This window comes from Miscanthus floridulus, chromosome 3 (genome assembly GCF_019320115.1).
Source record: "Miscanthus floridulus cultivar M001 chromosome 3, ASM1932011v1, whole genome shotgun sequence".
Lineage (NCBI taxonomy): Eukaryota > Viridiplantae > Streptophyta > Magnoliopsida > Poales > Poaceae > Miscanthus > Miscanthus floridulus.
The window spans coordinates 19,944,747-19,959,834 of NC_089582.1; the positions used below are offsets into that span (position 1 = coordinate 19,944,747).

Below are 15,088 nucleotides of genomic sequence, written 5' to 3' on the forward strand. Positions count from 1 at the left end.
CTAACCGACTTGTAACCCTACCTCCAGACTATATAAGGCGGGCATGGACCCCCTCAAAACACACGCAATATCATACGATCGCCAATACAAACCAACAAACCACAAGAGTAGGGTATTACGTCGTGCTGATGACCCAAACCTGTCTAACTCTTGCGTCTCAGTTGCCTTCTTGTTCTTGATTATACGCACCTCTACCGATCAATCAACCTTTGTGGGATACCCCTCGGAGGACTGCCGAGCATCTTTTATCGACAGGAAGCGTCGCTCTATCGATTTTATTTCGTTTTTGTTTGGCGGGCCAGGAGCAAGCTATGGGCTAGTCCCGCATGCAAGGGTTTTAAATCTCCGGCTAAGCCCCTTAGCTGTTGCCCTCCACAACAACTAAGTGCAGCTCTATAGCCAGAGATAGCTGCAGCTAAACCATTTAGCTGATTTTTTTAAAAAATAGAAAAACACAGCACAAGCGATAGATCTAGTGACAAGTGTCGTAGTTGCAACGATAGATCCTATAATAAGAGCATCTCCAAGAGTACCCAATATTTCTTCCCAAAAAATCATGTAGTTTTACAACTCTTAAAAAAATATTGGAAGGAATAAAGAAGGCCATTTCCAAGAGTTTCTAATAATCTCCTGCTAAAATATAGAGGACAATTTTACATTAGGAATCATATACTATTTCTAAATTATCCTAACCACTTTTATATATGTTTTATACATTTGCATCAGGAAGCTTTTCCTACTCTTTATTCCTTTCATGTCCTTATAACTTTAGATTGGCCGACAAACACACGTGGGGAGTGAAGATACGGACGACTCGGAAGCGCGTAACTTTACGCGAAACAAGGTGATGAGTTCTAAAAGATTAACCAAGGGTCAAACTAATTGACTAGTTGAACGAGGAAATCATGGGGAAGAGCAAGCGGTAGCTGCCTACTCGAAGCTACCACGGCTGGAAGCCACGGCCGTCGGAAGCAGCCGCTGGAAGCCCCTCAAAGGCGTCGCCGCCGCCGCCACAGGCCACCTCCGCTCTAAGCAGTTGTCACCGTCGGCAGCGGCAGCAGAATCCCTTCGAAGCCACCGCTTGGGGAAGAGGAGTGGGACGCCGCGCCGCAGTCTCCGCCGGAAGCAGCAGCAGCCACCATGCGCCGCCATCTCTGGAAGCAGCAGCCGCAAGGGACGGACGAGACAGACGAGAGCGTGCGAGAATGATGAAGAGATGCTAGGGTTACATGGTTTTACTGGGCTGGATGTATATGCAAGGCGATGGGACGGTGGCACACTTTTTACTGTGCCACACAGTCGATTTTCTGGGCCTGACAACATTTTAGCGGCCCCTAAAGTATAGGCATTTAGCGGCAATCTCCAGCTATCTCCGGCAATTAGCGTTTTAGTTTTCTTAGTGCAAAAAGTGAGATATCTTGGCTGTGAGTTTGGCCAGCAGCTATAGCCGACTATTTAAAACCTTACCCGCAGGCCAGTTAGCCGCGTCCGACACGGGACGAATGCCGCACAGTATCATTATCGTTTCATAATTCATAGGTAGAACGGTAAGAGACTTTACACATGGGAGGATTTCAGTATTTCCTATTGCGATTGCTCGCCCATAAATAAGCGTCGCCGCGCTGCCCAGTTCCTACTCGTTCCGACTCTGCCGCCGGCGGTCGCCGCTCATTCCATCACCTGCGCCCCACACGCCGCCACCGTTAAACGTTAAACCCCCCGCAAAGGCAAAACCCCTCTCGCCACCATGCTCGACGACGGCTTCTCCGCGGCGCGGCTGTTCTCACAGGGCGTCTCCTACACCTACGACGACGTGATCTTCCTCCCGGGGTACATCGACTTCCCCGTCAACGCCGTCGACCTCTCCACCTGCCTCTCCCACCGCGTGCCGCTGGCCGTCCCCTGCGTCGCCTCGCCGATGGACACCGTCTCCGAGGCTGCCATGGCCGCCGCCATGGCCTCCCTCAGTGCGGCCGCCGTCGTCCACCGCAACGCCGACGCCGAGACCTAGGCCTCCATCCTCCGCGCCGCCAAGTCGCGCCACGTCCCCTGGGTCTCCTCCACCAGGTTCTTCGCCCCGACCTCCGCCCCCTCGGCCGCCGACTTCGCCGGCTGGGCGTATGCCGTCGTTACCTACCGCGGGGACGCGCTCTCCAGGCTCGTCGGCGTCGCCGCCGCCGCCGACCACAAGCCCGGCATCTCTGTGTCGGAGTACATGATCCCTTCGCCCCGCACGGCGTCTGCTGCCTTCGATTTCGAGCAAGCCGCCGCCTTTCTCGCCGACGAGGGCCTGGACTTCGCGCCCCTCATCTCCGACGGTGCCGGTGAGGTCGTCGTCGACCTCATCACCGCCCAGGACGTCGAGCGCATCCGTAGCTACCCGAAACTGGGCAGGCCGTTGCTCGGGGCGGACGGGAGGTTCATCGTCGTGGCGGCAATCGGGACGCGGGAGTATGACAAGCGCAGGCTCGAGATGCTGGTGAAGGAAGGGGCGAACGCCATTGTGATCGATAGCTCACAGGGGAACTCTGTTTACCAGCTCGACATGATCAAGTACGCCAAGAAGATGTACCCTGAGGTGGATCTGATCGGTGGAAATGTGGTCACCGTTGCGCAGGCACAGAATTTGATCGCCGCCGGGGTGGATGGGTTGCGGGTTGGGATGGGCTCTGGATCGATTTGCACCACGCAGGAGGTTTGTGCTGTAGGCAGAGGACAGGTATGCATGCTGATTTCTCTTTCTCTGTATGATATTTAAATTTACTGTTAGCAGTATGATATTTAATTTTACTGTTATTGATTGAGTTGATTTTGTTTGCTGTTTTCATTGAGTTGATCGAGCACAGCAAAGCCTTGAGTAATGTAATTCATTTGAGCTGAAATTAGGAAGGTAACTTGACTTAAGTAATTCATTTTAGTTGAATAATTAGGAGGGTTTCGTTCAAAAAGTTAAATTAGGAGGGCAGGGTATCTGAAATTTTGGTGGTACATTTGTGACTGGCATGATAAAGTTATGATTGATGTTTGGTGGCTGCATTTTACAAAATGAGATGTGCACACAAGTAGTCATTGTGCTCTAATAATGGTGCCCAAGCCGTGATAAAGTTGTGATTGGCATGATAAAGTTGTCATGGAATGGAGGAAGTAACTTCTTGGAAACCACCTTGCTATCTAGTTGCATAATTTATGTTCCAATATCAGCAAAAGCTAAATTCAGGATATTGGTTACAACAATGCTTTGTGACATGCTTTCTTATCTTTTCTGAAAAGGAGCAACATGCATGCTTCATCAACAATCTCACACCCTTAATAATTAATATCATAACACAAGTGCTTTCTGCAAAGTATCATGGTGCTCTAATTATGGATGATTTTTTATAACCTACAGGGTTCCTTGAGCATTTGGTGTATTTCAAAATTATTACAAATCTATAGTGATGGGACCTTATATGATCTGTCCTCATATATATACTTTTCTGCCTTTACTTCAAAGATTTCGAGCTTTGAGTCCCCGTATGCTAATGCCATTTCCTTTTCTCTGTTCTTTGTTATAAGGCTACTGCAGTTTACAAGGTCGCGCAATATGCCAAGGATCATGATGTGCCTGTTATTGCTGATGGTGGAATCTCAAACTCTGGGCACATTGTGAAGGCTCTGAATCTAGGGGCATCTACTGTTATGATGGGTAGTTTCCTGGCTGGCAGTCTTGAAGCTCCCGGTGTTTATGAGTACAAGGTGTGGGATTATGACCTTTTTCTATTATTTCTTTTATATTTATTTCCTGAAGTTCACTAAGCACACATTATTTGACTTGACAATATAAAATGATGATGCATCATGCTTGTCTAATTGTATCTACAAACATAACCGCTACCACTTCAATTTTTAGGACAATATCCTATTGCTCATCCCATCCCACTCATGGGTAGTGCGTTAAAAGAGATCCCTCGGTACATTATTGGTAGCTGTTTCATCAAATTAAGGACAGGTCATAAAGCTAACCGGAAAAGCCTTCTAAAAGCTCGCTGAAAATATAAATGTTTACACTTGCTTATTTCCCGACTGTCTGCTATGTATGTTAACTTTAGCGATTGTAAAGATCATAGTGCAACGTATTATGTCGAACTGCAGTGGATAAGCTACTTAAAAATGCTGTGGTGACGGGTGAGACGATAATCAATCTGTTTACACCAAAATTTGGAAAAAGAACGCGGAAATTCGAAGGCTTCCAAGATTATGTCAATCAAGGAATCGATTGCATAAGGATCGATATCAGCTGATTCAGATACGACTCTGGAATCGGATCTCTTTGGATGACGTCATCAGATAACGATGATGAGCTGCGGTTGGCGTCAAGAAACTGCATATCGGACTCTACAATAAGGAAAAGATTAGGGTCCAAGTTATCTTAACTTAGGAATGTTTTCTTCTATACCGAAGATTGTCATGAGTCGTGCTAGAGTAGGATTCATGTTTAGGCTTCGGGTATAAATATTGGACCCCGGCTATTGTAAGAGGACACACAATCAATCAAATACAAGTTACTTACTTTTTTCGGCTCCGGCCACCCCTTAGGAGTAGGAGTAGAGTAGATCTCGGCGAGTTCTTCTGCAAGCAGGGCTGCATCGGTCCGGCCGACCTCCGGCTTGTCTGTAAGTACCGTCATGGCTTATACTTCTGTTCGTACGGCTGCATCGATCTGGTCGACCTCCACTGCGACTCTGGTATAAGCTAGTTATTGACTCTTGTTTAGTTCAAGTAAGGCTGCATCGATCCGGTCGACCTCCACTGCTCGAACTAGATTAAGGTCAAGTTATCTGCTCTATCTAAGGGTGACGTCATTTGGATAGATTCATTAAGTTACCGATATTGCTTATTGCTTTCATTATTTATTCAATTACAGCAATATCACTTCGCCCGATTGGGATTGATCTAGATCGGCCTTATATCATGTTTAACCCATTGTTTATTAATCTAAATTGATCTAATCCATACCTTAAATGATGGGTTATATTTTATCAGTTGTTTTATGTTAATCTTGATCGTGCATAGTATGCGGTTAAGGCATGTCTGGTCTTGAATAGATCTATTAGTTAACGAAAACTGTTTCATGGCCTATTATCACGGCCTGTGTGATTCTGCCTCACACCCCACTGTTAGCACCGTGGAGTGGGGATCGTTATTTGGTAGATCTGTTCCTGATAAGGCACGACCTTAATTGTGCGCTATGCCTGAATCGGCTGTTTTAGCCGATATCGAGTGTTTTCACATATGCAGTTTACGTCACGAGATCGTTGAAGTAAAGATAAGTTGAAAGATGTGCTACCCCATGATCTTATTATTGTATTACGGCCTGCATGATTCTGCCTCATGCCCCACTGATATTAGTAATAAGTTAGAGTCGTCGAATTTATTGTTGTTTCTACGGCCTGCATGATTCTACCTCATGCACCACTGGTAATAGCGATAGATGAGATCTAATATGTTCATAGATTTATCTCTATTAAATGGTTAAATGATGATGGGCTGAATTTTTATATAAAAAGGGATTCGGTTACTTGCAGTCATTGGCTTAGCATAAACTGATTAGTGTTGACATCCTATTGTCATTGACTAATATTTGTCTAAATAACGATATTCATCCTGAATGATAACCGATTTTTCTTCCATAACTCCAGGAGCTTTAACTAATTTATTCTTATGAGTATGTTGGAATCGGCTATTTAGTCTATCTCCTTCCATATCGACTCTCAGAGCCACACATCCGAGACTGTCTGGCAACACCGGCATATTCCGTCTTAAATTACTGATTAGCTTTCTCTCTTTGTCAATTGTAAGGTCAAATTGACTGACACGTCTCGGGAGTAGTGCGCAGGATCGATGTAACACCCTAAAAAAATTGCCTCTTTTGAAATAGAGTTAAAATGATTTAAGTTGGAATTTTTGTGCACATGAAATATAGAAAATAAAATTTTTCATTAAATTAAAATACATCATAAGGTAGCAACATGTATGAGCATACATGCCATTGCATTTGATTTTATTGGTTGAGTGACTTTAATTGAAAAGTCAAAATGGTTAAAAATGGCTTTGAAATAAAAGAAAAGAAAATTTGAAAATAAGAGGATTTAAAAAAAATGGAAAAGTCTATTTTTGGAAACTTACCAAAATTGCTCATTTATATTTGAGATGAAAAGTATATTGAGAACATATTTGAATTTGATTTGATTTTGGCTTAGGATTTGAAAACTAAAAATAGAAAAGGATTTAAAAAAACCACTCTCTCATTTCTGGCCCGAAGGCCCACTGTTCTTTTTTTTGGCCCTTTTCCTTCCTCCTCTTCACCTGGCCCAGCTCGTGCCTCCCTCCCTTTCTCCTTTCCGATTCTCCCGCACGTGGCCCTTCCAGCCAGCTCGGCGGCCCACCGTTCTGTGCGGCCCAGCTGACGCCCCGGCCCACTTCTCGCGCATGCGCCTACCGCAAGCCGCTCCTCCCTTGCACTACGCCACTGGCCCACGTCGTCAGACGCCCGCACGCGCTGCTCCTTCTCCCTCTCGCTGTGACCCGGTCCCACTCGTCAGAGCCCCCGTCTTCTTCCCTTTCCTTCTTCCCCGCGCCCCTTTCCTTTCTCGCTCCTGCCGATGGCGCTACCCCTACGGCAAGCTGCCGGCCCGCCGCGCCCACATGGCAAGTGATCGGAATCACCGCGCGCCCCGCTCCTCCTTCCTTCTACGCGACGCCTGCCGCCTATAAAGCCCGAGCCGGACCCCCCTTCCTCTCCCTTTCCCCTCCGCGCTTGAGCTCGCCACCGCCGCCGGCGAATCCCTCGATTCCGAGCGCAATCCTTTTTGCCGACGTCACCCGAAGCTCCGTAGTTGTCCTCCGCGCCCGTAGGTAACTTCAATTTCGCGTTTCGGTCTCGAATTGCTCGGATTCCACTCACCCACGCGTTCCTTCTCTCTCCAGCCGCCATCGTTGTCAACCCGTGCTTCGGAGGCCTCCTCGGACGCTGCGCTCCTCTCCCAACGACTCGCGGTGAGCTCACCTTCTTTCCCGTGCCTCGCATTTGCTGATTCGTGCTCCAGAACGCCGTACCGGTGACATCCAGGCCCGTCGGCCATGGCGCTGCCATGGAATGCCACCCCACCGTGTTCCCTCGCCTCGGTAGCGCCTTCACCGTAGTCGCAATGTTTCGTAGATCATCCCTATGCTCTTTGTTTCGATCATGGGAGTCCCAAGCACCATCCCGACAACCGCCACCGAGCTCGGCTCGCCGCCGGCAATGGCAGGCTCGCCGGAGGATCTCCCGATCATGCTGCGCCATCGGTTTTGTCTGAACGGCTGAGATTAGAACGCATCGGTTGGTTTAGTAATTGGTCCACTGTGGACTCATGGACGTGGTCCACGGCGCCAGCGCACCGCGTCCACCACACGCGTGGCACACCGCGCCAACAGCGTGCTGCCACGTGGTTGCCCGGTCAGCAGCCGGGTCAACATCCAGTCAAGCCATGCCTTTTTTGCAGTTTAGCCCCCAGATTTTCAAGAAATCAACCCGCAGTCCATATTAGTTCAAAAGAATTGTTTTTCAGTCCTGTGTTTATTCATTTTAGCCCCTGTAGTTTCCAGAATTAGTGCGCCTAGTCCAATAACCGTTTAAATTCAGATTTTAATTGTTTTAATTCAAATTTGAGTTCAATTAATTACAGAAATGCCATTGAATTTTATTTCATGCGTAACTTTTGCGTTTTAAGTCCGATTTGACTCGTTCAAATTGCGTTAGGACCGTATTTACGTTTTCTACGTGTTTATACAACTGTTAGGCATGTTTTCAACACTTGGAATTCAAGGATAGATTTAATCTATTATTTAACTAAAGTAAACCTTGTTTAAATCATAACTTATTCGTTTTAACTCTGAAATAGTCCGTGCAAGTTGTGTTTGTTTCATAACGACAAAATCTACGCATTGGTAATGATGTTTACTATATTACTATTTCATGAAAATCATGGTTTAAATTATATCTTGATTAATGATTATGCAACTGGGTTTTATACATAAAATATAATTTATTTTACTTTTGTTTTATAATTTAAATCTAAACTTGACTTAATTCAATCCATATTGTTTATAAAATATCTTTTGTATATGAATTCATATAGTTAACATAAATGAAGCCTATAGTTTTCTTTTCCACGTATTAAGTAAATCTTTCGGTAGATGTATCTTTTTCATCGTAGCTTCTATTAGCGTGCTTCTCGTGACTGTGTGTTCGTAGCGAGGCGTAGAATCGTATTTCAATCTCTTTCACTTATTTTTCTATGATTGGTGTACTGTTCTGATATAGATGCAATTGTATGCTATGCATGTATGTGTATGGATGTTTGTGTGGTGTTCTACGAATTATGTCTAGTCGGTGAGACACACGTGGTGATCCAAGAAGAAGAAGAAAGACATCGAAGAATAAAGCTTACCGAAGGATCGGTGTGTAAGGCAAGTATAGCATGGGACCATCCTTGTTACCTATTCACATTTAATCACTTAATTCATATTGCATGTGTCTACCTTGTTGCCAATAACGATATCCTAGATATTTGATATCTTGTACCTTGAAACCTTTGGGACATTGCATTGGGTAGTTTTTGCTAGTGCTTAATCAAAACCATGATCTTGTAACTTGACTAATGGTATATGCAATAAACATTAAAACATGACTTTTTAGCAACATGGAAACAGGGGGCTGGAGTGTTTAGCTACTTTCTAAATGCTTCAGATTCCTCTCCCTAAGGACTTATCTGTAAGCGATCATTCAGGACTTACAGTACAGCTGTGAGGGCTATATGGCTCTGGCTTTAGTTCAGTATGAGGACCTTTTCTAGCTTGTTAGTGGTTACCTTTAAGGCGCACGAGGGTATGTTTCCTTTTCTGCTAGGTTGTGTGTACCGTGCTGTGATGCCCACGCGTGCCACTCCTAGAGATGGGCCACATACGCCTAGCGGCCCTAACTTGTTAGACGAACCTTTGAAAGGCTTCATAGTGAATAAAGATGGCAACGGGCAAAGAAAATCCGCGTACCCGCGGGTACCCGACCCGGTGGGCGCAGATACGGGCGCGAACCTGTGCCCGCGGGCACGGGCGCGGGCATAGAGTTGTGCCCAGCGGGCAAAGGTAAATGGGTAAAAAAAGAGCATGCCCGCATCCGCAAACCCGCGAAACCCGCACTGACATGTGGGGCCACCGCGTAAGACTATATAACCTTCAGATTCTAGGGTTTCAGTTCACTCATCCGTCGTCCCAAATTCCCAATCCCATCCCAAGTCGCGCCTCCGGAGTCTGGCCTCCCCAGTCCCCATCGGCGTCGCGCCTCCCTAGACCCCAGCGGCAGGCGGCCGGCATCGCACCTCCAGGCTCCGGCCTCCCCAGCGCCGCCGCTCCTCCACTCCGGCCTCCCTTAGACGGTCAGATCCCCAGCCGGCCAGCCCCCAGTTCCCTGCCATGGAGTGTCGCCCCGTCGCTTTAAAATCCCCCACCGCTGTGTGTCCCTGCAGAGATTGAGATTTGGGGGCAACAAGCTACAGCAGCATCTCCATCGCTCGCCCACCTCCGCTCCGCCTACCGAGGAGGAGGAGGAGCGCCGACCGGCCGGACCGCCGGATCCACAGCCGGTAAGAGTAAGATGACCGCCTGCACTCTCATCTCCTCCTCGCTGGTTGCTTCCCAATCGCTGCCTAGATCTGCTGCTAGATTCTTGCATGCATGCCGTCAGGAACCAAATCCCCCGTTCCCCGTGTATACTAGGAGTAGTAGTAGTTTCTTTTCTCCATGCCTAGATCTGCCGTCAGGAACCAAGATCTGCTGCTAGATTCTTGCATGCATGCTAGATCTGCTGCTAGATCTGTCTCCAGCTTCCACACTCTAGCTACAATCTTTACAGCTATAAATGCCGCAATACTTGATTGGCCAAATGGTAGAAGCTAGAAGGCAATGTCATGACGCATATTCTCATATCAATTCTTTTGTAATACTCAGGGTTTTAATTTCAGATACTGGAGCAGAAAAAAAAGTCAACCAGTAGCACAGATTGGTCAGTTTCTAAGCAAGTTTTAAGACGTCATAAAGTTACTAAATGCACATATATGCAAAACAGAAACAGCAAAAACGAAAAAAGTCCTAATATACATAAAATGCTCCCAACTATGGAGAAAAGAGATATCATATTGTAACTCCTTTTCTGAAAATGATAACTGCAATGTGCACAGCTCCAGCCATGCGCTGCTCTGGCTGACTGAGAGTTTGCAGCAAGACATTAGACTGGAGGGTTCACCTTAGGCAAAGACAAATGAACAAGAAGTGCTAGAACTAGAGTTGTCTCGAGCATTTTAGATTGGGATGAATACACCTAACTAGAGATCTTTGCAACAAAAAGTTAACTGATTATCTGTGATGACATCTTTGATGGTATTGGATTCGTGATTATAAGCCTTTTCGCTTGTTACAAAACTAACTTCTGAAAATAACAATATGAAACATCATGGCTTTGTTTGGCTAGAATGGCGACCCCTGGTAGCTCCCAAGTGCAAACCTCCCATGCAACTGCTGCAGTTGGTACTGAGGACAATGAAGAAGATCTGAAAGATGAATCTTGCATCACTAGAGTGGATTCCGACTAATTACTTGTTCATGTCTTGTTTATTTGCATCACTTGGAAGACTTTGCAGTTGAACAATGTGTACTTGTATGGTAGGCCAGTACTGTATTGTTGAATGTGTGGACCGTTGTGAACTATTGAACTGTGTTGCATGATTTATGATTGTGATGAATTGAGATTATGAACGTGTGATGAATAATTGAACGTTGTGATATATTTAAACTTTTGTCATTCTGTGTTAGCTGTCATGTTAAATGTCATCTATTTATACTTCTAGCGGGTATGCGGGCATGCCCGCGGATAGCGGGCGCGGGCGCATAGTGCTGCCCGTGGCGGGTGGTGGGCGCGGGCGCGGGCACAGATATATTGTCGCGGGTGCGGGTTTGTGATTTCTATACCCGCGCGGATTTTACCCGTTGCCATTTTTAATAGTGAACCCTGCCTACCTTCCTTGGTAGTGGGTCAAGAGGCTAATCACCTCGGGCGAAAGGGTAAATCACGACTCATAGTGAAAGTGTACAAACTCTGCAGAGTATATAACTGTTATAACAGTCGTGCTCACGGTCATGAGCGGCCTTGGACCCTTATGGAATAGAGATGATCACTAATGGATAATGATACTAATAATTAATTGTTTATGCTATACATTATTCATGTTTACCTGATCATGTGTTTATGGGAATGATAAATTCTTTGCCACTCAATTGCTTAAAAAGATGATCTATTAAAGCTAATCCTAGTAAACCAGTGTCAGCCTTTTGAGCCTCATGAACCCCATGATATAATTGTTAAGTACGACATGTACTTATGCTTGCTTTACTTTTCTATACATTGGATAAAAATCTCGGATGGGTACCAAATTGCTGGTTTGGAGGAGTTAGGCTTCTGGTCAACCAGTCAGTCTTCGCCTAGAGATTGGAGTCGACTTTCCGCTGTCTATACTCTGAGGTTATTTTTCTTTTACTAATACGTTATGTAATAAGTATTGTCTCTTGATATTACCCTTATTTGTGGCTATATATGAGATTTGACTTCCTGGGCTCACATATAGTGTGTATCTGGTTTTGTCTTTAAAACTGGGTGCTACAATCGATAATCCATGCGTTGAAGCTAGGCGAATCTCCAGCTCCATCGAGCGGACCCTTCTGGCTTGCTCGTGTGCCCCGGCACGGGATGAAATTTTCGTGCCGACACAATCTAGGTTTGGGATTTCTTTTACTCAAATACTCAGGAGGGTGTGCCGTGTATTTTTGTATTACGAAGGAGAATTGAGTCTGTTTATAACACAACGCATGCCCAAACTTGGACATACTTGTTGTAGTCACAGCCACAACCGATAAAACAAGTACACTGTGATCTTACATATCATTGCAAACAACAACTTGACACCTGAAATGAGCTAATAGACTACTCACGACAGAGACAACCTAATTTAGCCTCCCTTGCTATGATCCATAGCTTGGTTTCTGCTTTGGTTTGCTACACCAACGCGCTTGGCTTTGTTTTTTAAGGAAATCTACTGCTCTGCCCTATACGCATGGTAGGCGCAGGTGCCGAAAGGGCTCCCCTGCAGCTGCACTGTAGCCATGTCAAGGGCAGACGCCAAAAGGCTCCCCTGTCGCACTGTAGCCATAGAGGGGCAGGCGTCAAAGTCAGACCTACTATCACATCTAGTCACTGTAGCAGCATGACGGCCTGGCATATCTGTGTACTAGGATTAGATGGATAGAGTTGTATATATAGTTTCCCACTGTAACTCAGTAAAGAGAGCGAGTTCAGTTTTACCATCTTCTCTACAGAGCTCCAGCCAACGCTAGTGCTTGTGCTGTGTGTGTGCACGTACTGTTCTCCCTTCCTTCTTCTACCTCTTGCCATAGTGTGTGGTCGGCAACGACGGTGAGTGGTTGGCTCACCTGTGTGGGAGATCTTAGGGGCCAACAAGTGGTATCAGAGCCGTACAAGCGCCATCACCGAACTAACCACTAGCGATGATGGACGGTTTGGAGATGGGCGACAGCAGCAGTGCTGCTATGGCTGCCCAACCATGATAGGAGGTCATCGTGCACACTGTGCGGGAGGTCAGCGGCACCAGTTGGCTGACGCTGACTCACACCAACTATGGCGAGTGGGCAGTGACCATGAAGGTCAAGCTCAGAGCCTGATGGCTCTAGAATGCCATTGACAAAGGCACCGACAATGAAGAAGATGACATATCAGCGTTAGAGGCTATCCTCGTTGCTGTGCCAGCGGAGTACAGGGAGCTGTTGGGGGCAAAGAACTCTACTAAGGAGGCATGGGAGGCCATTGCAGCGATGCACATTGACTCTGACCGTGCAAAGAAGGTGACGACATAGCTGCTGAAGCAGGAGTACGCAAACCTCAAGTTCAAGGATGGTGAGTCTATGGAGGACTTCTCCCTCCACCTACAGTCGCTCATCAGCAAGCTGAGGAGCCATGGCGTCACCATCGACGAAGAAGAAGCGGTCTCCAAGTACCTCCACTCCATGCCGGTGAAGTACATCTAGATCGCTCTCTCCATAGAGACGATGCTGGACTTGTCCACCCTCACCATTGAGGATGTGACAGGCCATCTACGGGCGGTGGACGAGCGCATAGAGCAGGCCATAGCAACGACGAATAGTGGCAAGCTGCTGCTGATAGAGGAGGAGTGGGCTGCCTGGATGAAGAAGTCCGGGGAAGCCTTCTCCAGCCGCGGTGGCGATGGCAAGCGCCGCGGCAAGGCTTCTTCGAAGAACAAGAAGAAGGTCGACCCCAACACCTGCCGGTGCTACGGGAAGACTGGCCATTGGGCAAAAAGTGCCCAAATCACAAGCAGGAGAAGAAGGATGAGGCTCATTTAGCGTAGGCTAATGAGGATGATTAGGCCACTCTCCTGATGGCGACATTCTGTGCACTACACAACATTGAGGCCAAGGAGAAGGGAGAGGTGATGGTGGTGGAAGTGCACGGCAAGGCTCTAAAGGCTGTCAACCTTGACAAACCATGTGTCCAAGTCCACCTCGGATGTGTGGGCGGCGAGGAGGAGCAGCGGTGGTGCTTGGACTTCGGCGCCAGCAACCACATGATGGGCTCCAAGGAAGCCTTTTTCGAGCTCGATGGCAACGTGACCAGCATAGTGAAGTTCGATGATGGTTGAAGGGTGGCGATCCAAGGGCGCGGCACCATCATCTTTAGTTGCTAGAACGGCGAGCACCGCACGCTAACTGATGTATATTACATCTTGTAGCTACGTTCAAGCATCATCATCATTGGCCCGCTAGATGAGCATGGTAGCGAGGTACTGATCAAGGACGGCGTCCTCAGGATTAGGGACCGGGAGCAACAGCTTCTTGCCATGGTGAAGAGGTCCCAAAACTGGCTGTACCTACTCAACTTGAAGGTGGAGCAGCTGGTGTGCCTGACAGCATGGCACACTGAGGAGCCGTGGCTTTGGCATGCTCGGTTCAGCCATCTCAGCTTCAACACGCTCGATCGGCTAGAGAAGATGGTCCGAGGGCTACCCCACATCAAGCACGCAGGCGAGCTATGTGACAGCTGCCTAGCCAGGAAGCAGAGGAGGTTGTCATTCCCAAAGGTGGCCAAGTATCGCACGGTGAATGCTCTCGAGCTCGTCCACGGTGATCTCTGTGGGCCAATCACGCCAGCCACAAACAATGGTCGATGGTACTTCCTCTTGCTTGTGGATGATTGCAGTCGCTATATGTGGCTACAACTCCTGATGAGCAAGGACAAGGTGGCAGAGGTGATCAAGAAGTTCAAGGCGCGTGCGAAGGCGGAGTGCAGCAAGAAACTGTGTATGCTGCGGACTAATCGCAGTGACGAATTCACTTCGGTGGAGTTTGCTACGTACTATGCGGATCAAGGTGCGGTGCGACACCACACCACGCAGTACTCGCCATAGCAGAATGGCGTGGTGGAGCGGCAGAACCAGATGGTGATCAGCATGTCTCGATCCATGATGAAGTCCAAGAGCATGCTGGCAAGGTTCTAGGGTGAGGCGGTGACCACGGCGGTGTTCATCCTCAACTGTGCACCCATAAAGGCCCTGAAGGGTGTGATGTTGTTCGAAGCTTGGTATGGGCGCAAGCCGAGCATGTCCTTCCTCCAGACATTTGGCTTCATTGGCCATGTCAGGAAGATGAAGCCGGTCCTCACCAAGCTGGAGAATAGGAGCACACCGATGGTGCTCCTAGGCTATAAGGAAGGTACCAAGGCGTACCGGCTCTACGACACATGGAGGCAAGGTGGTTGTCTCACGCGACGTCATGTTCAACGAGAAGGCGGCCTAGGACTAGGATACTTCAGGCATAGGGGGAAGCTGGCGGCTTCACCAGCACCTTCGTCGTTGAGCACTTGGTCATCCACGGTGGTTGAGATGCTAGAGAGGAGGTGCCGACCACTCTAGCAACAGAGCCGAGCACT

At 47.5% G+C, this 15,088-nt stretch overlaps 1 pseudogene; it reads left to right on the forward strand.

Annotated features, from left to right (window-relative positions):
• Positions 1 to 1,744: 1,744 nt before the first annotated feature.
• Positions 1,745 to 15,088, forward strand: part of LOC136545149 (inosine-5'-monophosphate dehydrogenase-like) — a 28,296-nt pseudogene continuing 14,952 nt past the window's right edge.